Here is a 25,310-nt window from a genome sequence, read left to right on the forward strand (position 1 = left end):
GCGGATGCAGATACGTCTTTCAGTGCAGATGTGGGCTGGGCAAGGATGAGAGATGAGCAATGTGACCTGATGATTAATTACAAGAGAAGGGGGATGAAACGTGTACAAGGGAAGACAACTTTCCAGATGTGCTTGTCCTTTGACCCTCAGTAAGACTGGTGTGGATTATTCTGAATTCAAGAGATATTCTAGGTCATTAGTCCTCATTGCTTCTCATTAGCTTCTGTGGAATTGCATAAACTAGATTTGTTGGAGATGTGTAATGAGACGGGGCCACAGGCACCTCTCTGTCTCTGTTTGCAGGGACTTCTTGATGTCTTTGCCTTCGGCAGTTTACTGCTACGAATGTGGTGAACTTACGTATTCTGGAAATTAACAGAGAACACCTGGTTATCCTTTTCTGGGCTTAAAGCCTCATTTGATGTAAAATGTTAGTTTGCCCATTGAGAAAGACTTGTCTATCCATCCATCCCTTAATGTACTATTACTACATTTCAGACACTTCTAAACCTTACAGCTACCAAGATGAAAATGATATTGCCCCTGACTTTTGGGGTTTATGATGTAATAGGAGAGACAGACAAGCAGGAAAAATTAGGATGCAACCAGATATGTACAATGTGAGAGCTGCAAGATAATGATAATTTCTAATATTACTGAGAGCTTAGTTTGTACTAGACATTGTCTCAGAATTTTATATCACTTAACGTCATTTTATTCTTATAAAATCTTATGAGGTAGTTACTCTAGTTATGCTGAATTAAGATGAGAAAACCAAGACAGAGATTTCAGATAACTTGTCAGGGTCATAGAAGCAGCAAAGAAATGAACCTATATTTGTATCCAGATAATCTCTCACCAAAGTCACGGTACATGAAACAGTGCGATATTGCCTCTTGCATGGGAATACAAATAGAGGCTCCAATGGAAATGTAATACACAGTCTCATTGTATTCAAGTTATAATGAAGATTGGATACTTAGAAAAATGTCTGCCTTTGGGAAAAGAAATATAAAATTAAATAAGCATGTTTCAATCGAGGCAGTAACACATGATGCTTAAGAACCAGACTGCTGGGTTGAATCTGGGCTCACCCACTCATTACTAGATGTATAATCTAGGACAAGCTGTTTAATGTCACTGAGCCTCAGTTTCCTCATCTGTAAAATGGAATAATGTTAGTATATATATAGCTCATAGGTTTTTGATGAAGTTACATGAGAATATTTGCAAAGTACTTAGCAAGATGCTTAGAAATTAGTAAGGAGTTATCAATAAATGCTAGCTTTTATTAAATGTAATCAAATAATTTACAAATTAATTCTTTACAGCATGGAAACCCATACTGTATCTGTTCTGAGTTTTGAGAGAAAATACAGTAGAAGTGGAGTAACTTGTAAAGTGGCTGGTGAGGTAAAATATCAAAGAAAACTATGACAACAGGGATGCCTGGCTGACTAAGTTGGTTAAGTGTCCGACTTCTACTCAGGTAGGATATCACGGTTCGTGGGTTCGATCCTGGCATCAGGCTCCGTGCTGACAGCTCAGATCCTGGATCCTGCTTCGGATTCTGTGTCTCCCTCTCTCTCTGCCCCACCCCTGCTTGTGCTTTGTCTCTCTGTTTTTCAAAAATGAATAAACATTAAAAAAATTAAAAAAGGAAAAAAATATAACAACCAAAGGGGAAATTTGGTTCTAAGCTAAATAATAAGCTAAAATGAAAAATTGAAGAAAGTTCACAAGTTTGGATTGACTTAAATATTACTTAAAAGACAGGAGCCCAATCAATCAGTTTCAAAATGATAGAATGAAGAGCTCAAAGAACCCCAAAAAAACATAAACAAAAAGATCTGCACCCAGATATATACCACAAACTGTTGGAAATCCAAAAAACAAAAAGGAAAGAAAAGCTTGAAAGTAGTAACCTAATGTGTCCAGGGGACTAACGATATGAGGAATGACTTATAGCTCATGAGAAACAATGAAGCCAGAAAGTAGTGAAGTAACATATTCCCAGTGCTGAAAGAAAAAAATCTTATCAACCGTGACTCATATTATCAGCAAAATATCCTATAAGAGAGATGGCAAAATAAAGACATTCTGCAATAAACAAATACTGAGGGACTTACTTGCAAGGCACTTTCCATATGCTCGCTGATTTCATCTTGACCAAAAACTTGTTAAAGTTTTCCTTTTTTATTCCTGTTTTGCTGATGGAGGCTCTGTGAAACCAAACAGAAATTAGGTAAATGGCTTGAGGCCATACGGCTAGTGCATGGGATTTGAACCCGGATCAGTGGGCTATCAGAGAGTGTTCATGCTCCTTGTGCCTTCCCAGGAAGCTCATTCCATTGGCTGTCCTGCTTCTAAGCTACTCTCCTTTATTTATTTTTTTTTTTATTTTTTTTTTCAACGTTTATTTATTTTTGGGACAGAGAGAGACAGAGCATGAACGGGGAAGGGGCAGAGAGAAAGGGAGACACAGAATCGGAAACAGGCTCCAGGCTCCGAGCCATCAGCCCAGAGCCCGACGCGGGGCTCGAACTCACGGACCGCGAGATCGTGACCTGGCTGAAGTCGGACGCTTAACCGACTGCGCCACCCAGGCGCCCCTAAGCTACTCTCCTTTAAACTGATCTCCCTAGTGCTGCTAGATGGACCTTCCCGATATCACTTCTTTGATGTTCCTTCATCATTCAAAATCCTTGATTTTTTTTCTTGCTCATGGCATGAAGGCCAAATTCTTTAGCCTGATTTCTAAGGACTTTTAAAATTTGACCCTTATGTACCATGTAAACATGATCTCTTAATATTTCCCAAGGTGACTGGTTTAAATCATATTTGCCAATCCCATCCTCTCCATCATCTGAAATCCTCTTTGCTTTTTGGGTTGAGGGGCCACCTCAGAGTTTATGTCTTTTAATTTTTCTCTGGCATTGCCACTCTTTCTTTAATCTTCCTTTTTACATATTGCCATTACCCTCTTTGAATCTGTGTGTGGCCATATATTGTGAGGTTTTTTATATGTATAATACATATATATCTATCTATTTATATATGTATGTAGTATACATATCTATATCTGTATCTGTATCATCTATATCTATATATCTATGTACATATATATGTATATATATCTCATAACCAGATTGGAAGCAAGTCTTCTTATTTTTCTTTATGTCTTCAGCAAGACCTAACACAGTACTATCTATATTATAGCAACATATTAAATATTTACCAAATGATGTCTTATGTTTTTTGGATAAAAAACTAAATATTAAAGTCAAATAGTAAGGAACCCTCCCCCCCCCCAACATATCCTGGTATTTAAAGTGATCCCATTTGGTTGGAAAATTATGTCAGTCTGGTCTTGTTAAAATCAAATCTGAAGGAAACAGAAACCTTCTCTCTTTTCATGTTCTAGTCTCAGGAGGCCACCAAGGTTTTTCAAAGCCAAACACTTATGAATTTCTTTTCAACCAACATTGCTATGTACCAAGGGAAAATCAAGACAGCTGTTAGTGGTCGTGGACACTCACAGCTCATAAATTTGATAAGCAAATATGGTAGCCAACTGCAATTTGGTGGGGTAGAATATTCCTACAGATTTGGAGTGTGCAACATTGTGTAATTCTGGGGCTTATGAGGAACAAGTGAACCCAATTAACTGACTCCAAAATAGACCCTCTCTTAGATATATTGTAAGAGTGGTGAAGAGGGTTAGTATTCGTGGAAAAGTAATTGATTTCCTAGTGGAAGCTGAAGACAAAAAATTGCTGTTTGGGGGATTTTTGTCTATGAGACTGTTTTCTTCCCGAAATGTGATCTTTAAAGCCACAATTGGGTTGATTGCTAGTATGGATGTCTTTCTGTTTCTCTTTTTCCTTAAACCTCTCCTCTGATCTCATTTTCTCTCGCTTTGAGAAAATAAAATCAAATCTTGTTAGGGGTACTCTTTGCCCCAATACATACTAGTTTCATTTATCTCCTTAAATATGTCATAACTATACCTTCGTTTATCTGAATTATCTTTCTGGCTATGTGTTAATTCAATTTACCAAAAGTAAAACACAGTAAGACACTGTGATTGGTAACTGATGTTGGTTCTCTGCCCAGCTCCTGATTAAGGTTCTTATCACCTAAGGGAAGTGGGGAGGAGGTGTGTTGGAAGGGAGGGAGGTGAGTTAAAGTAAAGAAATAGGAGGGACAGTTTTGGGGGTAAATGTGGTGGCTGGATCCTCATATTTCCAATGTTCTCCCATTCTTACCTGAACTGGGGCCAGAGGGGCATAAGGGTATGTCTGTAATTGTTGCTATCCTGGAAATCTCAGGTAGATAAAAGAGCCAGAATCAATATTTCAAAATATTTAGGACAGAGAAGATAAATATGAGGTGAAACCAAGCCACAGTCATGGGACTATCTGAATTTGGATTATGCACCCCCTACTTCTCAGCTAGCAAACTGCATGCCCTTCTTGTTCATCTTGCAATAATGTGATCAGGAATTTTATGTGAGTGAGTAGTTGAACTCACATCACTCTTTGGAAGAGTTTTTCCTGTACTTACTAAACTCCTGCTATATGCTGGGCACAATTCTACATGCTAGAGATACTCACTGGTAAGTAGACATAGACCATTCCTTTTACTGCTTAAAGTTTAGTAGAAAGGGCAAGTGCCACTCTCCTCTTGATTTTTTTTTTTCTCTATATCTCAAATCAAGGAGAAGGAAAACATTTACCCATAATCAAAATTTATTTTATGTATGTTACTGTAATCAACCAGGCATAAAACTCTAGCATTTAGATGGGGTGATCCAACAGTAATAATAATTACAACAAAATGCATATGGAACTTTGGGATTTATAATACACTTTCACCTATATGATCTTTTTTAACCCCAGTGAGCTTCTGCTTTCTCATCTGGAAAATAAGTCATAACAATAGCTATCTTACATGGATAGATAGAGATAGCCAGTCAGCCTAGGGTTATGCCTGCCAGTTGTGAAGGTCTGCATTTTATAGACGCTAAACCTGAACTTTAGAGAGGATATGTGAATTGCCCGTAGTTGAATATAAAGCCAAAGGGGGGAAACGGGACTTAAAATATAGTCTTTGGACTCTGAAGTCTATGGTTTTTCCATACACCAGTTGTTTCTCAATTGACCCATCAATCAAGAGGGAGAGAGGAGTATATCCTCTCAGAACTTCTCCAGACTTAGTGTTCCAGGAAAGTTGGTTACATTGTACTCTTTTAGGCAGCCCATATAATAATAGTACAACCAAACAGGAAAGAGAGAGGAGGAACAGAGAACATTACTTTAAGATAATAGTAAAATTCAGCCACAAGCTAGCTGACCACCCAGAAATAATTTTGTGCATATCCTTCTAGTCATTATTTTTGAAAGTATTTTATTTCCAGGCTGTTCTTCTTTCCTTATGCTCTAGTTCATAGGGAGCTGATTACTTTTGTTCCATAGAATATTAGAGAAGGAGTGGACCTTTCAGGCTATCTAGTCAAACTCTTTTAGTATTCAGATGAGGAAGTCACAGCTAGAAATGTGTATATAGGCTAAGGCAAAGTCCTAAGGGGGAAAACAATTAGTAACTTAATGAATTATTTTCTGCAAGTAATTGCTTACAAAAATAAACATTCTATGGCTTGACCATAGTATAATAATTGAAATTTTGTCTGAGTTTAAATTTAGACAACGTTTTGACATGTCACATCATTGGTTTAGACCCAACAGAGCCTTTGCAGGGCCTGATATAGGATAGGCTCTCAAAAATATTTGCTATGGGGGCGCCTGGGTGGCTCAGTCGGTTGAGCGACCAACTTCGGCTCAGGTCATGATCTCACGGTTTGTGAGTTAGAGCCCCGTGTCGGGCTCTGTGCTGACAGCTCAGAGTCTGGAGCCTGCTTCGGATTCTGTGTCTCCCTCTCTCTCTGTCCCTCCCCCACTCATGGTCTGTCTCTCTCTGTCTCAGACTAAATAAACATTAAAAAAGATTTTTTTTTAAAGTGGCTCAAGGACACTCAGTTATTATGGGGAAGATCCAAGTTTTGAACTTGGTCTTGTTCCAGAGCCTATGCTCTTAGGAACTTTGCTGTACTGTCTTCTAAAAGCTTTGCTGTGGAAGGAAATATGGAGATCATGTAGTGTAATACTTTACTTACTTGCTTTACCGAGGAGAAATCAAAGTCCTAGAGAAGTTTTGGTGACTTGCCCAGGGTCACAATTATTTTGTGACAGAGCTGGAACCATGACAGTTTCTGCCCTTGTGTGCAAGACTGAATTAATTGGAGACAGGTTGTGGTGACATTAGCCTGCAGGTACCAGGCACTTTTCTTATCGCTACCATTCATCAACCAGTTTTGAAAAGCTGGAGAAATGGGGTGGCCCACGCAAGCTTTTAAGCTTTTTTTTTTTTTTTCCTTATGTGAGGCACTTAAGTAATTCTGTGAATAGAGACATCATTCTTGCTTGCTCTGGATAAGTGACAGTTTCTTTTGGGGAATACATAGCATTAGTCCATTGGCTACTCAAGATTCTCTGTGTGAGGAAAGACAACCCAAAAGAAAAACTGAGTGGTGACTCTGTGCCAGGGGAATTAAAAGATGCTGGAGATTGAACAGGTGATCTTTCTCTCTCCTCCCAGGCAGTGTCCTCCTGAAAGAAATCTGTCCACAATTGTCCCAGGAATGAGTTTCTACTACCTTCCTCTTCGTGGCTGACAAAATAGTAAGAAAGATGAGAAGGGCATATGTGGTTTCATTTCCTCCTTCTAACTAGAAAAACTCCTCCAGTAAATGTCTTGAGGCTAACTGGGATATGCACATCAAAGAGAATTTGGCTAACCTGAAATGTCATATTTCATGGGGAGTTCAACAGGGCAATTTATCAAAATTGACCCTCTCAGAGAAGGACCAGCCATCCTTAGTAGACCCGAGGTTGCAAAATGCCACCACATTTGGCCATAAAATTTATCATGTCAGGAGATCTATAGTCAACACTATGTGCTGTGAAATATGACAGTGCTGCTGGGGTATTTATCTTTGTTGCGCCTGACAGATTAGGCTCGCATTTCCACTTCGTCCACTTTTTACCCCAGTGCCATCGATAATGACCTATCAGGACAATCTGCTTGGAAAGAAGACTTGCAGCTCCAATAAGCTAGGATGGGGTGGAGTGAAAGCCCATCCCCAGGCACATATTTTGGGTGTGCTCTTGTATAAAGCTGAGAAATTATTCAGCGACTTTCTTCTTCTCCAGATGATATTTTAAGAAAAGTAACACTTTAGATGGGAATTTAGGCTCTTGACAAATTGACACCATCGGAGACACATACATTTAACTTTTTTTTTTTTTTTTCCATTTTCTCATTTCACAGAAAAGAAACAAAGGGACGGGCATGGTGGAATATCTTCATTTCTGAGTTGCTCCTTGGGCAGGATTGTAAGGGGGATAACACAGTTGTTAACCTGTCTGCCCCCCAGCTCTGTGTTCTCACTGGTGTGCTACTGCTTTTTTACCTAATGTTCTCAGAATCTCTGCATTATCTGCTTTTTCCTAACTTCTGCTCAGTGCACATTCATGTACACCATTACATGGTAAGAGGTGCATATGGTTTCCTATCTTATGACTATTTTTTATTATAATAAATATAAAGTTACTGAATTAGAAGAATTTTGGCATTTCAGTTCTTAGCTTCTCCCTGGTAGTGACAGTGGTCGGATAGCGGGAATATCAGTTTACCCCCAAGCATAGTGGATTGCACATTAGAAATAGTTTAGGGGAAGACTCAGAATTGAGTTTATGAATTTGGGGTTTGAGTCCAAATGCCATGGCTTGTGCTGATTAACTTAGGGCAAGTCCTGGAAGCTCTGTGTCTCAGATCTGTGAAACATTTGATAAAATACAAGTGGCTCTTTTCAGGATTGGTGTACAGATGAAATAGAATTTTATACATACCTGTATATGTGGACATATATATATGGTTTAATAAATTGAAAAGCATAGTAAAAATGATTTTTCTTTTTTTTTTTTGTAGAGGAAACAGAAAGAGAACTGGATTTGAAGTCAGAATTTGTGTATGAAAATTGTAGTTTTCCCATGACTAGTTCTGTGATTTCAGACAAATCATTTACTTGCTCTGAGTCTCAATTTTTTACCTGTTAAAATAATGAGAATACCTTTTATAAAGTTCTAATAGGATATATGTGACATCCTTTAGAAATTCTGAACGTAATACTTATTATAGAAAGTATATTCATCTTATTATAGAAAGTATTTTCGTACCATAAAGGAACTTCCATTTGACCTCTAGTAATTTAATTCTAAGAGGTATAGCAGGCAATCACCAAAGGGAAATCTGGTCAACTGGTTAATTTGGATTTTATAGAAGGTTAAGATAGAAAGCATTCCTAGGAAAAACATAGCTATCCCTAATACTAAGACTGAACAGAAATTTGTCCCCAGGGTCCTCAAAAAGAGGATACGGTGACCAATGTCCTAACAATCATTATAATAAACACAAGGACAAGAAGTATCGGGCTGTAAATAAATGTTTATTTTACAATTTTCCCAGTGTTGGGATGCTATAAAATAGACAAAGGATGAATACAGCTCTAACAGAATAGTTTATTACCACAAAACCGTTGGGGCAAAAATCCTCCTGATCCCCAGAGAATCATTGCCCTGGCACAGTCACGGTTACTCAAAGAGAACTCAAATCAGTTGCAATGATTCCTAATGACTTTCTTGCAAAGTTCTTCTGGCTGCTATTCAACCCCCTATGCCACAATTTCTGAATGGGCAATAGAACTCGCATTTCCTGCTGACCTGTTTGACCTGCTGATTACTGCTTCCATGCCTGAAGAAGGAATTCATGTACACAGTGGAAATCCTGATAGTAATCTCTTTTCCAGGGAGCCTACATTAAGTAATCTGAGTGCTTGTTTAAAATGCAAATTCCTGCTGAATCAAAATCTTACAGTAAGGGATCTAAGAAACTACCAAGAGTGATTTTGTATGCGAATTAAAGACTAAGACCAGACTGGAGATTGGATAAAAGGTTGTAGCTCACTATCAGGTCCTGATGGACTCCACACAGGTAAATAAAGCCCCCTGTCCGTGTCTGTGTATGTAAGGCTGTTTCTACAAAACACTAGAAATGGGGTTGGAATTGCCTAGAATTTAGGGAGACGCCTAACACATGATTTTTTGGCCACAAGAAGCAAGTTAACTGTCTGGGAATAGTGCACAGCACCATTTTTGGATAACTTGCAGTCTGGCCCTAAAGCTCAGCTAGTTGCCTTGTGACCCACAGAAAAGCTTCTTTCCAGACACCACCCACATCTCCCCTCTGAATTCTTGGTCTAAATTTACGAGCCCAGTAAACTTGAAGTAGATGTGTTGCTGGTACCTCTGACTCAACATGCTTCCAACTAACACTGTGACTTTCACCTGCTTCTTTTCCTGTATTCTACCATCATAAGTAGAATGTCCATCTTCCTGTGCATCCATGCAAGAAAACCCAGAGCCAAATCAGCTTTTATTCCCCACCCCACCCCCATTCCCACACCTGTTCAGTGATTGATTCTTCATTCAAACTACGTCAATTCCAACTTTCTAGTCCCTCCCACAGTGCCTTAATCTTAGACCCTCAGCATCTTGTAACTGGTCATTTGCTACTACTTCCTAATGTATATTAGAACATCAGAATCAATTTCACTGGACGTTCCTGAAACATCTACTTAATTCATCACTGGGCTGGGTGTTTCCACATATTTATGTCACTTCATTCTCGTAAAATTCTGTTTTTATTGTTCCCATTTGCACCTGGAGAAATTGAAAATTGGCAGAGTTGTGTGACTTAAGTAAGATCCCATAATTGTTGTCTGGCAAAGCCAGGATTTGAGCCTGTCTTCCAACAACTGGTCCAGCTGTCTCAAATTTCCCACCTGTAATCACCCCTTCTTCACCCTGCTGCCATGGCCATCTTCCTCTGACAGACTGAGTCACAGCACTGAAAACATCCATAGTTCCCTGTTGTCTATAGCAGTGTTTCTAAATTTTTGATTATGTGCCCTTACCAATAAAAACTTTTGACTACACGTCCCATGCATATAGGTTTATGTATTTATTTATGAAATACTTGCATTTACCAAGTATATTAGTATATATTACTATACATATATACAGAAATATGTATTTTAAAGGAAAGAGAATAAATACAAATAAAGTTATAATATATTTTTTCATGCCCCTATGGATTATTTTTCACTTTCTCAGGGGGTTTAACTGCACTTTGGACACCACTGATTTCAAGTTCAAGGGCTCCTATGATCTGGTTGCCACCCAACTTTTTGGGCTTATCTTTTAGAACTTTCCTTCCATCCCTCTCTATCCAAGACTAACTACGTTACTCACAGTTTCTTGTAAATACTATGCACTTTCTTGTCGCTATTTCTTTGCTCCAATTGTGCCATCAGCTGGAAGTGAGCATTGTCCTTTCTTTGCCAGAAGAAAACTAACAACAGGTATCAGCTACTGTTTGAAAGTTCATCGTTATGCCACTTTGCTTTTACAAAAGACCTACATTAGTGCTTGTTTTCACCAACTGAAAGAAACCCGAGCAACTGAAAGAAACCCGAAGAGGATTTTTGCTTTTATGAAAAAAGGCAGAGTGAAAATAGCATTCAGCATTTGTTCTGCAGTGAGCTGTGATAGAGGCAGCGCGCCCCTCCAGCAGGCAGAGGGGCCCCCGCCCAGCTCCTTCCAGGGAACTACATCAGCATCTCAGCATCAAGCCGCCATCACTTTGAACTGTGTCTGTGAGCATCTGTGCTTTATCTCGACTTATTTTGTGTATCTGGTAACAAGATGTGTCCTAAGGTATCAGAAAAGCCTAAGAGAGATTATTTTTTTGGTCTGGGAATGCTCAAAAATTGTTCCATATAAGTTAATGGTAATTGCACACCCTATCAGTTTCAGTTTTACTCTATCTTCTGAGGCCAGAAGGAATCTCTCTAACATGGAATCTAAGTCCCATCCTCTGCTCCATACCCTTCAGAGGCTCCCCATTGCTCTCAGGGTAAATTCTCAACACCTTCATTTGGCTTACCACCATGATCTGGTCCCCACTTATCTATCTTCATGCCCCCTTCACACTCTAGTTAGACTGAATGTCTTTTAGTTTCCCAAATGTATCATGCCTCCTGCCTCCCTCTTCATTTCCTCCTTCAAATGTGGTTGTTGTGCAGGTAAATGAGGAGGGAGAGCCCTGATCTGCAGCATTTGACAATTTCCAGGGTGCAAATTCTTTACTACGGCAGATTTCAAGCTACCAATGTGTTCCTTGAACAGGGAATGGAAGAGATGTATGCACGCAATGTACATAATTGGTCCTCGCAAGTGGGTGCCTGCCTGCTCCAGCATATCACTGGGCTAAATCTTCTAAATTCTTCGGATTCGGGCTTAGCTGCCCCTTTCCTTGGGAAGGCTTTCTTGATCATGCCCTATGCTTCTACTGCAGCCTGACCTTAGCCTGTTCTCACACTTACCACATAATATTGCAATTTCCTTCACATTTCTCTCACTCTGCTGCTAGAATGTGAGCTCTGATGTGTAGGGATTGTGTCCTATTCACCATCATCTCTCCAGAACTACCACACTTGACATATGTACTAATTGATTTGTATGTATTATTCATTTAGTTTTCCTCTAAACCCAATGGTAGAACATTTGACCATTATCACCATTTTACAGATGAGAAAGATTGAGACTTAGAGCGTCTAAGTATCTGGCTCAAAGGCACACAGCAAGTGGAGGATAACAGACACACACATACATGCACAAACACAGCACACACACACACACATACCCACACTCTACCTCAAACACTTATCCACTGTCTTGTTCTGACTTAATTTTTTTCAGTTTGAAAAGAGCTAGTATGTTTACATAGTCAGTTTCTGTGAAGAAGATTCAAGATCTAAGTGACTTTAATTCAGGGCTCCTACAGAGGAATAGACTCTCAAACACTGTCACTGACATTATAAATTAGTACAAAGTTAATGGTAAGTAGTTGGCATTATGGTCCTTTAAAATATTATTTGTTTTTAATCAGTGATTCCATTTCTCATAAAATAGTCAGAAATATAGACAACACTTTGTGGCCAAAATATTACTCCTAAAGTTTTTAAAAATAACCTTTTTGATTTAGAAGAGTTTTAGATTTATAGAAAAATTGCAAAAGTAATGCAGTTTCCATATATACTACATCCAGTTTCCCCATCATGAACATCTTACGTTACTATGATACATTTGTCATAATGAATGAACCAATATTGATACACTATTATTAATTAAAATGCATACTTTATTCAGAATAATTTCCTGATTTTGGTTTTATTAAATAACCTGTTTCTATTCCAGGGTCTTATCCAGGATATTGTATTACATTTTATTGTCATGTCTTTTTAGGTTCTTCTAAGCTGTGGGTTTCTCAGACTTACTTTGTTTTTGACGACCTTGAGAGTTTTGAGGAGTACTGGGCACGTGTTTTGTAGGATGCCCCCATATTAGAAACTGTCTGATGTTTTTCTAATGATTAGTCTGGGGTTATGGGTTTGGGGAGGAAAACCACACAGGTGAAGTCCATTCTCATCACATGCTATCAAGGGTACATACTATCAACATGACTTATCACTGTTGCTGTTATCTTGACTACCTGGCAGAGGTTGTGTTTGTCAGGTTTCGCCACTGTGAAGTTACTTTTACCCTCTTCCCATTCTGTACTCTTTGAAAGAAAGCCACTACAAGCAGCTTACAATTAAGGAGCAGGAAATTATGTACCAACTTTAAGACCAGAGTATTTACATAATTTGGAATTTTTCTCCATGGGAAGATTGCCTTTTTTCCTCCATTAACTTATTCATTTAATCATTTATTTATGTATATAGTATGAATTAATAGATATTTATTTTGTACTTTTGGCTATAGTCTAATTCTTCATTATTTTCTTGCTCAAATTATTCCATCTTTTGAAGATTTTTTAGTTGGTTCCTGTGTCCCTTTGACATAACCCATCATTGTGGTTTTTTTGAGCACCTCCTTAGTTTCTACCACTACTGAAGTCTTCATACTCTCCTTGTATATTTTTTTGCTCTCTGTCCTAAGGTCAACAATTCTTCCAAGGAGGCTTTGTTCTTTTTATTGAAGAGTAATATTAGAAAACAAGACCTGGGCTTGTTCCTTCTGGGCTCCTTCAGCTGACAAAGTGAAAAAATATATGTGTGTACACTAACCCATGTATATATACAGACCTATAACCATTTCTAAATGTAACCATCTGTATTTTTATTAAGCTAAACATGGGTTCATCTCAACTCTAATCCTTGACTACATGGATCACTTTAGCCTCCACCATTGCTTTTCTGTAACCTCCCACTAGAATAGGGAGAACTCAGTTCTTACCATCCACCATCCATTTACTTAATTCTTCAAATCCAGTTATACTTGTAGTTTCAGAATTGTCAATTATACCATCATGGAAACAATTTTATCAACAAGAATACACAACTTATGTATAGTTCCTTTTGCCTTTAGTCTTAGGGAATCCACACATTCCAAAGTTATTTAGGTTAGAATGGTTTCCCCATCCCTGTCAATGAAGTTGTTTCATACATTTGTAGCACAGTCAGATCATTTTGCTACAGTCTATATCCCATCATTCGATCCCTGAACTCCTAGATCAGTATTAAAAAAATTATTTCAATTATTCCATATCTTAAGGTTTACGCTTTTTGCTATAAAATCCTATGGGTTTGACAAATGCATAGTATCTATTAACAATTACAGTATCAGAATAGTTTTATTGCTTTAGAAATTTCCTTGTGCTTCACCTATTGAACCCTTTTCCCATTCCCAAAGCAACTGTTTATCATCTGTATAGTTTTGCTTTTTGCAGAGTGTCATATAGCTGGAAACACACAGTATGTCACCATTTAAGACTGACTTCTTTCACTTAGCAATGTGTATTTGAGATTTATCCATGTCTTTTCAGTGGCTTGATAGCTCGTTCCTTTTATTGCTGAACAGTATGACACTATATGGATATACCACAATTTATCTATTCATCTATTAAAGGACATCTTCTTGCTTCCAGGTTTTGGTGATTATGAATTCCCAATGATTTTTTTAAAAAATAGTTGAATCATTGGAAATAACAAAAATATTCAACAAATATTGAACTAATCTTTGGGTACACAATTGCACATCCACATAATGTATTAGAAGAGTTTTTAATGACACCGGAAAATGTAAGTAAATGTAAGACACAAAAATTATATATTTAATGTCATCTCAATGTTATGGAACATGCATAAATATCTATATCTGGAAGGAAGTACAACACAATGTTCACGAAAGTTTTCTCTGGGGATTGGAATAATAAGTGATAGTTAATCTTTAAATATTTTTCCATATTTTTCACAAAGGTTATTTCTTTTATAACTAGGAAAAAATAAACCAAAATCATTTCTAAATCACAATTCATGCTCTAGATTTTGTAGAGAATGGTGTTTGCATATGTTTAGAAGGATTTCTGGAATTTTCCTCTTCTTCCTTCATTTCTTGGAGGTTACTTTTTTGGAGTAGTTCTTCTTTGCTGTAGATTCAATCTCATTCTTCTGACTCTCAGAACCTTTGAGGGTTTTTATGTGACTTGGTTTCCTTTACTTCCTCCTCTCCATCTCTCATTAAAGTCGTGGCAAATATCACCAACCAGATCTTCTTATTTTCCCATTAGCAGGAGGACACTTGGGCCACGTGGCAATCAGAATTTTCTAGAATACCTTGCATCCCATATTTGACATTATTGACATACCCTTGGCACTGGGTGTCATAAACCTTCAACCTATTACATTTTAAGGTATTTTTGATTATTATTTTTATAGTGAGGGGTGGAGGACACAATGGCAACTAACACGCATGAAAAGAAAAAGGGGAAAAAAACTAAATTAAAGTGAATGCATGTAAACCTAGCATACTACTTCTGAAAGTTTAATTGCTGCTGTTACCTCAGGCAGCTATATTTCTCCACAAAAGCAGAACTAATGAGGAAAGTTCATTGTGGTTTTGAAGGTAGATGATTAGAAGAATAACAGAAAGTACAGTCCCTCAATTCTTATGTTTTTAAAGGAGCTCTTAAATTTCTGTTTCTGTTTTAAATAAGTTGATATAGCATATATTTCTGTGACCATTGGCAAAATGATTTAGACAAACCTTATTTCTTTTGGAATATTATAAATTCATTATGTTTTCACCAAATATTGAAACCTTAATTTTAAGATTTCTTCTCTCTCAGCGCTAGGGACACTGGGAAAAAAGATGTTTGTATTAATTTCAACTCACACCCTTAACCACATTGGAAGTTCTGCAATTCATGAAAATGGATACATCCAGCTGGCTGTCAACACCTGAGCTATGCTTTCTGCAGATTTATTTTGAAAGAAACACCTTTGAAATGGGGAGAGAACTACATGCCAATAGGGTATAAAATGGTTCTTGCCAATGTCTGACTCAGCAATGGTATCCACAAAGCCCAATTCTTCTGGAAAAGAGATGATTCCAAGCCAATGGAGGCTGGTTAACATTTTCTGAGCTTCTACTTTTTTTTACAGAAAATATATTATTTGTTGGATTTTGGAAGATGGATAATCCTTAGTCAGTCTATCCATTGAATGAGTTCATGGTCTAGCAAGAGAAGTAGGAACACAAATAATTCTCTACAAAATTGTGCAGTAAGTGATATTATAGGGATAGGAAACATGGCGCTGTAAAGTGCCATTTTTGAGGAAGTGAAGGCACTGTGGAGAATCTTACAGAGCCATTCCCAACTACCTGCCCATAGTAATTCTTTAATTTTTATGTCATTTTTGTTGGTTCAGATAATCTTGGAATAATATGGGTGATTTGAGGACTGTTAAGCATTTGGATAACTTGATTGCTAAATACTGTGAAGTCTATGATACTGCTTTTTTAAAAAAGGAGATCTAATCTTCATAGTCTGGAGCACAGACCTGACCTAAATTGGCTAGTGGCGAAGGGAGGGAGCCACCTTAAGTGATAAGTCTGGCTCATGCTTCTTGGACAAGCTCCCCCACCCCAGGCATGATCCTTACCTTATTGTACCTTTAGCTTGCACTTAGAAGTCCCAAAGAGCTTAGAAGTCCAGAAGCAATGTATAATGGAAAAACACTGGCTCTACATTACCATACCTATTCAGAAACCTGAGACTGTAATCAGAATGAAAGGCTGGTACATGGTAGTCTTTAGACCTCTTATGTTGGCCACAGAAGTCCAGGACTTCAGTCAGTAAGTGGAAATGAATCAGCAATATCAATAGGTAGATGTTTTTGTAACAGAGATGTTCAATAGGCATCAATGCACTCCGAGTTTATTGTTGGGGGGTCAAATTACCTTCCTATGATTTTTGTATGTCTCTTTCCTACTAATATACATTAGCAAATGTTATGAATTGCTATAAGCAAAAGAACCTATCATCATGTCAACTGTGCTTTGAAAGGCAGTCCTTATCTTATAAACGTTCTGCTTTCTAAGAGTTAAAGTGAGGGCCATTGTCTGGACTTAATGATGACTTTCCTCACAGTAACAATACTGGAATTTTAAAAGCAGAAAGTGGAGAACCTTATTTATTGGATTGATTTAGGTATCAGCCTGTGCTGCCCTTAAGTTTTTATTATGCAAATTTTAAACATAATACAAAAGTATAAAGAATAGTATTAAAAACACTATTCAGGTTTTAGTAAATCATAACATTTTGCTATTTTTGCTTTTGAATTTAAAAAATTTATTAAATATCACAAGCTAATTATGAAGAGAATTTTCTTGACAAAAAGCAGCAAATAAAATAAAATAAAATAAAATAAAAATAAAAACCAAACAAAACAACCAGGCTCCATTACTGCTCATGCCATATTTAAAAGCAACTATTTTTTTGCTAAAGTCCTCCAAACTTTGAACTTGTGTTTAAATGAGTTTTCAGGATTTGGCTCTTACCTATCTCTCTTGTTTCATCACTTGTCACTTCTGCTCTTTACCAACCCCAAATCTACTACACTCCAGCCATACTGAATTTCTGCCAGTTTCTGGAAGAAGGCATACTCTTTCTTTCTCACTTCCTCACTCCAGCAATGCTGTTTTTTCTGCCTAGAAAGCCATCCTCTCTGCCTCTTCTCCAGAGTTATTCTTAACCAAATCTCAGTCTCTGTGTCCTCTGGAAAATTTCATCTGACATCCAAGTCAGGTGACTTCTTAGGGGTTCTTCCTGTAGTGGAGTCTTTTTTCTCTTTTGAATATCAAATACTGGTTAAAACAGTGAAGATAATAAACATGGCAGATAACAATTAGTAAAGAAACAAAAATATATCTTGAGGTTTATAAACATTTTTGAAAATTTGTTTAAATAGGTTTAATGTTAAAGAATATAGATCCATTGAAAGTTACATATAATATCCAATTATTTTATAATGTTTATGTAGTGTTTCTGTGTACTACCTTACATTAGTCTTTCACATACTTATCATATATATGTATATATACATGCATACATATATGCACATGTGTGTATGTATATGTGTGTGTGTGTGTGTGTGTGTGTATGTATGTATATTTTTTCACAGAGATTAAAAAACAAAACAAAACAAAAAAATTGAAGACTTAGAAATATGTGGCCTGTCCTTCATCTCTCTCCTATCCCTTGGAATCATGGTTTCAGGCTTCCTATCTCTAGAATATCATTTAATGCCTAACTTTACAGAGAGTAAAGTTTGTTTGAGTATATGTTATGCATCCAAATAGAGTGAAGTTTTTGAGTATGTACTATCTGGAACATTTACTAATATACCATGCAATACCTAGTATAACATCATCGTATAACAGTTTTTCAATTAATTATTGATTTAAAATGGAATTTTTAAAAATGAAGAGAATCATAACTAAAAATTTTAAAAAGCACTTGAAAATAAATGTGTATGCATCTTGAAAAGCTTAAAAAGAGACTTTCCATAATCAACCTCAGAAACAAGTTTCTTCTATACTTATAAATTTGTTCATTATATTTCCTAATATTTATTGAGACTCCTGTGGTTTTGGTCTTGAATTTACAATGATGAACTAAACAAATGTGGAACTTTTAATGTAGTTCAGACTTCGACATTAAAAAAAATAAATCAATTATTTAGGCAAAGAAGAAGAACAAATGATAAATGAAGGGGTGCTTCTTTAAATTGGGGTCTGTCTGAGAATGGTCTGTCTGAGGAGGATATATTTCACTTGGGAATTGAAGTTTGAATAAAAGAGAGGTATATTCAGAGAAGGAGGTTTTGTGTATGTTTGTTTGTTATTGTTTTTTTTAACACAAAGGGTAGGGAAAGGGGGCTCAAACTGATGTTAAACAAATACAGATCATACAGAGTTCTGGACCAAAGATGGTAGAAAAGAAGACCCAAAACAAATTCTGAGTTTCTGTGATTTAAATCTATTTTTCTTTGTGTGTGTGTGTTTGTGTGTCTGTGTATGTGTCCCTATTATGTAGGGTTTTCAGTTTGAAAACAACTTCAGTCACATATTTATGTTTAAACAAGTGATGTATATGATGACTACTCTTGTTTCCAAGATGTACTGTGTGATCAGATATGGAGGGTTTAAATGCTGAGGGAACAATCTAATTCCCAATCATTTGGGAGGTGACATCACAGTTTCCAAAGATGCTCCTAACTTTTTCCTTTTTTAGGTTACATGTGGATTTTACCCCATCCGATTGTATATTATTTGTAACTTTCATGATGAAGACCTCAAGCACTCTTGGTGGTTTGTGGACGTTTTAATAAAGATTTTTTTTATAGAATGTGTTTTGACTTCTGCTGGTACTTGTTTAATTAAACAAGTCATGAAACTGACTCAGTCATGTTCATGACTCAGTCATGTTCATGACTCAGTCATGAAACTGAGATGGCCCTAATGCTATGGTACCTATATAAGCAAAGCAAACTCTAAGCCTAAACACAAATTTACCAAATCAAAACCTAAAAACAACCAGTCACAAACAGCCAACTAGGCTTTAAGCCAATCAATAATTTCCTTACTTTGCTTCTACCCTTTTTCTATAAAAGTTTGCCCCAGCTCCTGTGTGCCCCAGCACCTGTTTGGTGCTGTCTAATTTGAGTCAACTTTTGCTCAAATAAACTCTTAAAATTTCAATATGCTTGTTTATCTTTTAACATATGTAGTGAAAACAGAATGCATATATCAAGCACTGGTAAGGGCTTTTAAGGTCTTGTCTACCAAGCACCAAATCCCATTCAAGAATCCCAGTTCTCTATACTTTTATGCCTCTACTATTAGAAGCTCATTACCTCCCAAGTTAGTCTGTTTTATCAACTCTAGTTTGAAGGCCTTTTCTTATGTTTGTGTAAAATCTCATTTCTTGTAAACTTTACTCATTTTGCTCTTGGGGAAACACAAAACAAGTCTACTTTTTTTTTTTTTTTAACTTAATGGAATTTCAAACGTATATCCAATTTCTACATTATTCCTTTCTTAGCTAAACATAATCACATTCCCTTTGTTTCTTTCTCATGTACTGGTCTATCTATCACTGAGAGATTATCTTCTATACCCTAGACACTGTACACTTGACCTCATAGAATTACCCTTTTCAGTTACTCTGTATCTTCGATTTATCTTTCACATCTCTTAAGTGCTTGTTAATTTCCTTCTCAAAGAAAATTTAAATATTTGTGACCCATAGAGAGTTTTGGCTGCTTCAGGAATTTTGTGTTTTACCAGAAATAAGTTCTTCCTTGATTTTTTCCTTTTTCTTTAATGTTGTGATTTTCTAATGTGTTCACAGTTTCTATCAACTTGATATTCCTGGCAGAGATGGTTTGTCAAAGGATATGTCTAAAGAAGTAAAGATAGTATTTCCCAGAAAAATGTATTTCACCTGTCTTCTAGTGAATGAAATTCTGTTAGACAGAGAGGCTTTTCTGTAGAATGGTTTTAAAGGAAATGGTTTTAATAGGCCTATTGTCAGTGAGTATAAATACTTCATCCAGAAGACAACTATATATTGTGAGTGGATTAAATTATTGATTTCTAAACTGAGGTTGGCAGGTGCCTTGAGAGTTCTTTGTAGTTACCCACACAGCTAACATGGGGTGTGTGTGTACAAGGGGTGGTACCCAGCTCAAACAGGGAACTAGGGATGCTCCACTTTTATCTGGGTGTGTGTGTGTGTGTGTGTGTGTGTGTGTGTGTGTGTGTGCCTGTGTTTTAAATTGAGCTTTCTCATAAGACTTACTTGAAGCTAAGTCTTTAGTTGGCTAAAACTTATTTTGAAAGCCACTGGAATCTTCCGAATATTTTGGATACTATCTGAGGATTGTTCCTTATAAACAGTGGAATATTCCCATTAAGCTTCTTGGTAAAGCTAGAATCTTTTGTGGCATTGGGATTTTGTTTATAACAATTGACAAAGATGCCACCCACAAGGGCTAATGACAGTAAATGAAGAAGTAAGGATTAGGAATAGGTAAACTCAGGAACTGCTAGGACCTTGCTGTCATGCAAATGTCCTTGATAATGCAGAAAGGGGAATGAAATTACAGTTCATATGGCTGTCTAGAAACAGAATTGTTCCTATGGAGAATGCTTTCTACAGGTTCCCTAGGGCTGTGCAGCTCTTTAAATCAGCAAGCCCCTTTTATTTTCAATCACAAAGTGGAAAAAAGCACCTTCTTTTCTCTTTTTCTCTTTCAAGAAATCCAAACTATAAGTATTGTTGAGTCACCTTACCTCTCTTTGAAGAGGGAAATGCCATCTCTTTGTTGGGTGAATGTAGAAGATTTGTGAAGAAAAAAAGAGTAGGGAAACGGATCATAACAGCATTGGATTTAATATTTTCTTCTTTTTACAATGTTCTGCCTTGCTTGACATGTTTACTTTACAAACACTTATTTTCCTGGCTCAGAGTTGCTCTCTGAACACCACGGTGCATAATTAATGTCAAGGTGGAAGGGCATTATGCTGCAAATGCTGCTCCCTCTGCTCTGAATAGCATTTTTAAAGCCAATTTAGGTCACACATGGTTCAGTCTCTTAGAAATTTTTCTTAATTGTTCAGCTAAAGAGAATGCCTCAGGGCATTTGTTAACAGACATTCCAAGGGGCTGTCTATCCTGGGGTATGTGAGTGTGCCCAGAACAGAATACAGTATCTCACAGGGTGCTGTGTGTGTGAGGGAGGATGACCTGTGCAGGAGAGAGGGTATTCCAAGAAGGTTCTTTTTTTAAAACCTCAGAAATACAACACAATGTAGCTAAAAAGTATGTGACAATTGTCCCCTGTTTTCAAGAAGAAAGCTGTTCTTATTTTTCTCACCCCAGTAAGCTTCTGAGGTTCACATGGCAAGGAACATGTCAGGCTAGGAACCAGATACAAAATACATTTTTAAATGGACCATTGCTTTTATGTTCAGTTGTCATTTGCTACTTTCTCCGAGTCCTCTGCTGACTGGGGCGAAGGCTGATAAATCTTGCAGTAGCAGTCAATGGAGTCATCATGATGGAAAGTTCTCAATCTTTTTTTGGCATCTGTAGACACTAAGGCTTGAGACAGAAGATGGGCTGTCTTAGGAGTGACGGTCAATACTACTAGTGGGGAAAGGAAGAAAATGGGGGTTCCTTTAGATGAGTCATCTGCACAGAGGACTACCCCAACTTAGAGTAGAATAACACTAAGTGGCCCCTCCTCCTTCCTTCCATTTCTTCTTTCCCAATGAGATTCTGCTGGAACCCCAGAGTTGATATGGAAGGAGATTACATTATGACACTTTGGCATAAGGATTCTTTTGAGATGAAGACAATTGAGAATCAACAGGTACAAAAAGACACCTTCTTGGAGTTTCTTTGAAGCAGCAACTTCTGGGAAATAAGACTACCATAAATTCCTTTTTCAGGAGAGATCTTCCTCAGGGAAAAAAAAAAAAAAAAAGAAAAGAAAGAAAACCTACCCCAATTCCCTTCCCTAGGGGAGTTTTATGGCCCTGAAGGAGACAGAAAGTCCACTCATATTTGTATAGACAAACATCACAAATGTTTTTATTTCTTGATTTTTCTTCTAAAAACCCATTTATCTTTCCTGAAGAAAATTATTTGTTTTTTTCAAAAAAGTCTTTTCTATCCCACTTCCTTTATTTAAGTTAGGTATATAACCCTCTAACTTCAACCATTTAAGGAGCCAGCTACTTCTTTCATTGGCTCTCATGTGCATACAAAAACCCCTTTCTCTAGTTAATTTCTTTATTTTTCAGTTTAATCTGCACATCCTGTCACCAAAATAAGAGGGTAAAAGAAAAATTTTTCCACCTTTCCACCAGCTTCCCAAGTTCATTACGTCATCACATAATGCAGACCACATTTTCACACATTTCCTTTGCATTATATATAGACACAGTGAATACTTGTGTAGATTTGCCATATGTCTTAAGCAGGTCATTAAGACACAAAGTCTACAAAGAGAATTCTCCTGCAAGGGATTTAGCGAGAGAATGCTGCAGGCCAAACCTGAAAAGAGTGAGAACACAGGAGGGGTAGGGAGGGAAGCTCTGCAAAGATGTGGATTCCACTGAAGTCCAACCTTAGCCTGATCCCACAGGGAGCTATGGACCATGGTGCACATGATTGTCCCAGCTTGAAGCAGGGGAGCTAGTGGTTTATATCCCATAACAGTCAGTCATTGGCGATGGGCTACCCTGGAAGGAAGGTCTAACCTTGCAAGGATTCTAGGGGAATGGCTCCAGTCAGGCTCCTGCAAGCAACTTTCACGAGAAGGATACATCTGTGAGCTGCTAGGAACCAAACTCAGAACAGTTAGGAGATAAATGGAGTCTTGCCAGAGCACCAACAGCATCTGCTACATCATGCAAAATATCCATCTTGTATAGTAATTTGTTTGTGAGAAAGATATCCCAGGACTTATTATAGTTAAGCTAAATCTTTGTTAGAAGAGGATTATTGGAGATAATGGGCAGGGGTCAACAGACATTTGCTGTAAAGTGTCAGATAACAAATACTTCAGACTTTGTAGGCCAGACGGTCTTTCATTGAAACCACTCAACTCTGCTGTTGTAGCATAAAAACAGACATAGACAATATATAAACAAATGGGGAAGGCTGCATTCCAATAAAACTTAATTTATGTTATTAGATCAGCAGGTGTGTGTGCAGATTTGCTCATAGTTTGCTGACTCCTGAGAGAGGGGAATAAAACAGAGATGAATACTCAGCGTTTCCAATTCATCTACTCTTAGTAGAATTAATTTTCATTTCAAATAAAAACCTCACAACTAACATATTTTCCAATTTTGGTTAAGAGTATAGCATTTGCAGTTGCAAAGACCGGGATTCCACTTTACCACTTTCCGGGCTACCCAGTGCACAGGGTATTGCTGAAGAATAAGTAAGAAAATGTAGCTAATGCACTCATAATATGGTGGTTGGTTCTTATTAAGTGCTTAATTAATGATACCCTGTTGTCATTGTTATTCTTTCCTATGGAATATGGTTTTATAGTTACTTTCCTGAAATTATCACTATTTTTAGTCAGGGTCTGATTTACTTCTAAGACATTATGAGAATGAAAATAAAGTTTTGCAGTATCGATAAACGTCACTGCACAAGGGAAGGTCTATATTCTCACATCAAGTTGACCCAAGACTAAGATACCTACTTCTGATTTCCCAGTCTTTTCCTCTCTCTCTTGCTCAGCAGAGATAGATGGGGTAGAGGTTTACAAAATAGATCCTCATCTAGAGATGGAATTGATGTTGTGGAGGAATTAAACTGGATGGTAGTCTGGTAGAAATTCTGACATATAAATGGATCCTATTTGCTGTAACAAAGATTTACCAGCTGAGGAAAATGGGATGACCTGAGATAGACCTTAACTTGGCCACTCCCGTGATCACCACCTGCCTCAATTGCTCACTGAATGCCTGAATGAATTTCTAACTCTATTGGGTGTAAGTCAAAACAACCTTCACTTGTTTCATTTAGCTTCCATTATAGGATGGAGGCAAGCCTTGGATTGGGGGCTTGATTTAAACCAGAGCTGTCTTTCTCTGTTTCTCAGGCAGGAAAAAAAAATATGAGCAAAAATTACTCTTGTCTCTAAGGAGCCTGTGGACTTGGCCCCTATTTTGGAGAAGAAGCTGGAAGGCCCAGCACTGCTGATACAGATTCATTGAGGAAGTGTACTCCTCAGAGGCAAGCCATTTGTCATTACTCACTCGCTGGGCTTTTGCTTCCCAGACGACTACATAATGTCCAACTTGGACATACAACTCTGCATCAGCCCAAGGGAAACAAATGGCACCCCTTTGGTAGATTAAATGGATTGGGCCATCCAAGGGAATCTGTTTTGTGGAATCATTTGGCTTACTGCACAGCCTCATGTTACAGATAAATGAAATTCTTTAGCAAAGAAGCCAAACCTGCTTTTTAGTTATTTTTCCAGAAGTAGAGTTATTTGTTGCCAGAAAATGTTCAGCTTCATGATAGTGGGGGACACTGCAATGTGAGAGCACTGGACTGGGGGTATCCTTTGCATTGCAAATCAAGTCCCAATTTCTCATCAGCTGTAAATACCTCAGTCTCATTTCACTTACTTCCTCATCCATATGTTCCAAGCACATTGGCTTTCTCTCTCTCTCAAACCTGTCAAGTGTATGCCATTCCAAGGAGCTTGCACTCTCTGTGGCTCTGTCTTGAATATCCTTTATCCAGGTCTTCATAAAACTGGTTTTGGTGATCTTTGATTTGGTTCAAATGTCACTTTCTTGGGGAGTTCTTTGCTGACAACTCCCTTTGAAGAGGCATCCACATCACACTCAGATACATTATCCCAAATTGTTATCTTTATAGCACTTTTCATTATCTCGGACTCTCTTACTTGTTTATTTTTTTTTATTGTTTGATTGTCTCTTATAAAATACACGTTTCATGAGAATGATGTCCTTTTCAATCTGTCTTCAGTTTTTAAACAATGCCTGGCACAAGGTGATGCTTAATTAGTATTTTATGAAAGAATGAATTAAAGAATGAATCAGATGGGGCGCCTGGGTGGCTCAATTGGTTAAGCGTCCGACTTCAGCTCAGGTCACGATCTCGCGGTCCGTGAGTTCGAGCCCCGCGTCAGGCTCTGGGCTGATGGCTCAGAGCCTGGA

At 37.5% G+C, this 25,310-nt stretch overlaps 1 long non-coding RNA gene across 1 annotated transcript in view; it reads left to right on the plus strand.

Annotated features, from left to right (window-relative positions):
• Nucleotides 1-4,514: 4,514 nt before the first annotated feature.
• Nucleotides 4,515-25,310, plus strand: part of LOC121031313 (uncharacterized) — a 25,813-nt gene continuing 5,017 nt past the window's right edge. Inside the window, exon 1 of the long non-coding RNA XR_005790665.1 lies at nt 4,515-4,618. This is a non-coding gene — a long non-coding RNA (uncharacterized LOC121031313). The remainder of the gene's footprint in view (nt 4,619-25,310) is intronic.

The sequence above is a fragment of the Herpailurus yagouaroundi genome, unplaced genomic scaffold, assembly GCF_014898765.1.
Source record: "Herpailurus yagouaroundi ecotype Mexico unplaced genomic scaffold, PumYag 141, whole genome shotgun sequence".
NCBI lineage: Eukaryota > Metazoa > Chordata > Mammalia > Carnivora > Felidae > Herpailurus > Herpailurus yagouaroundi.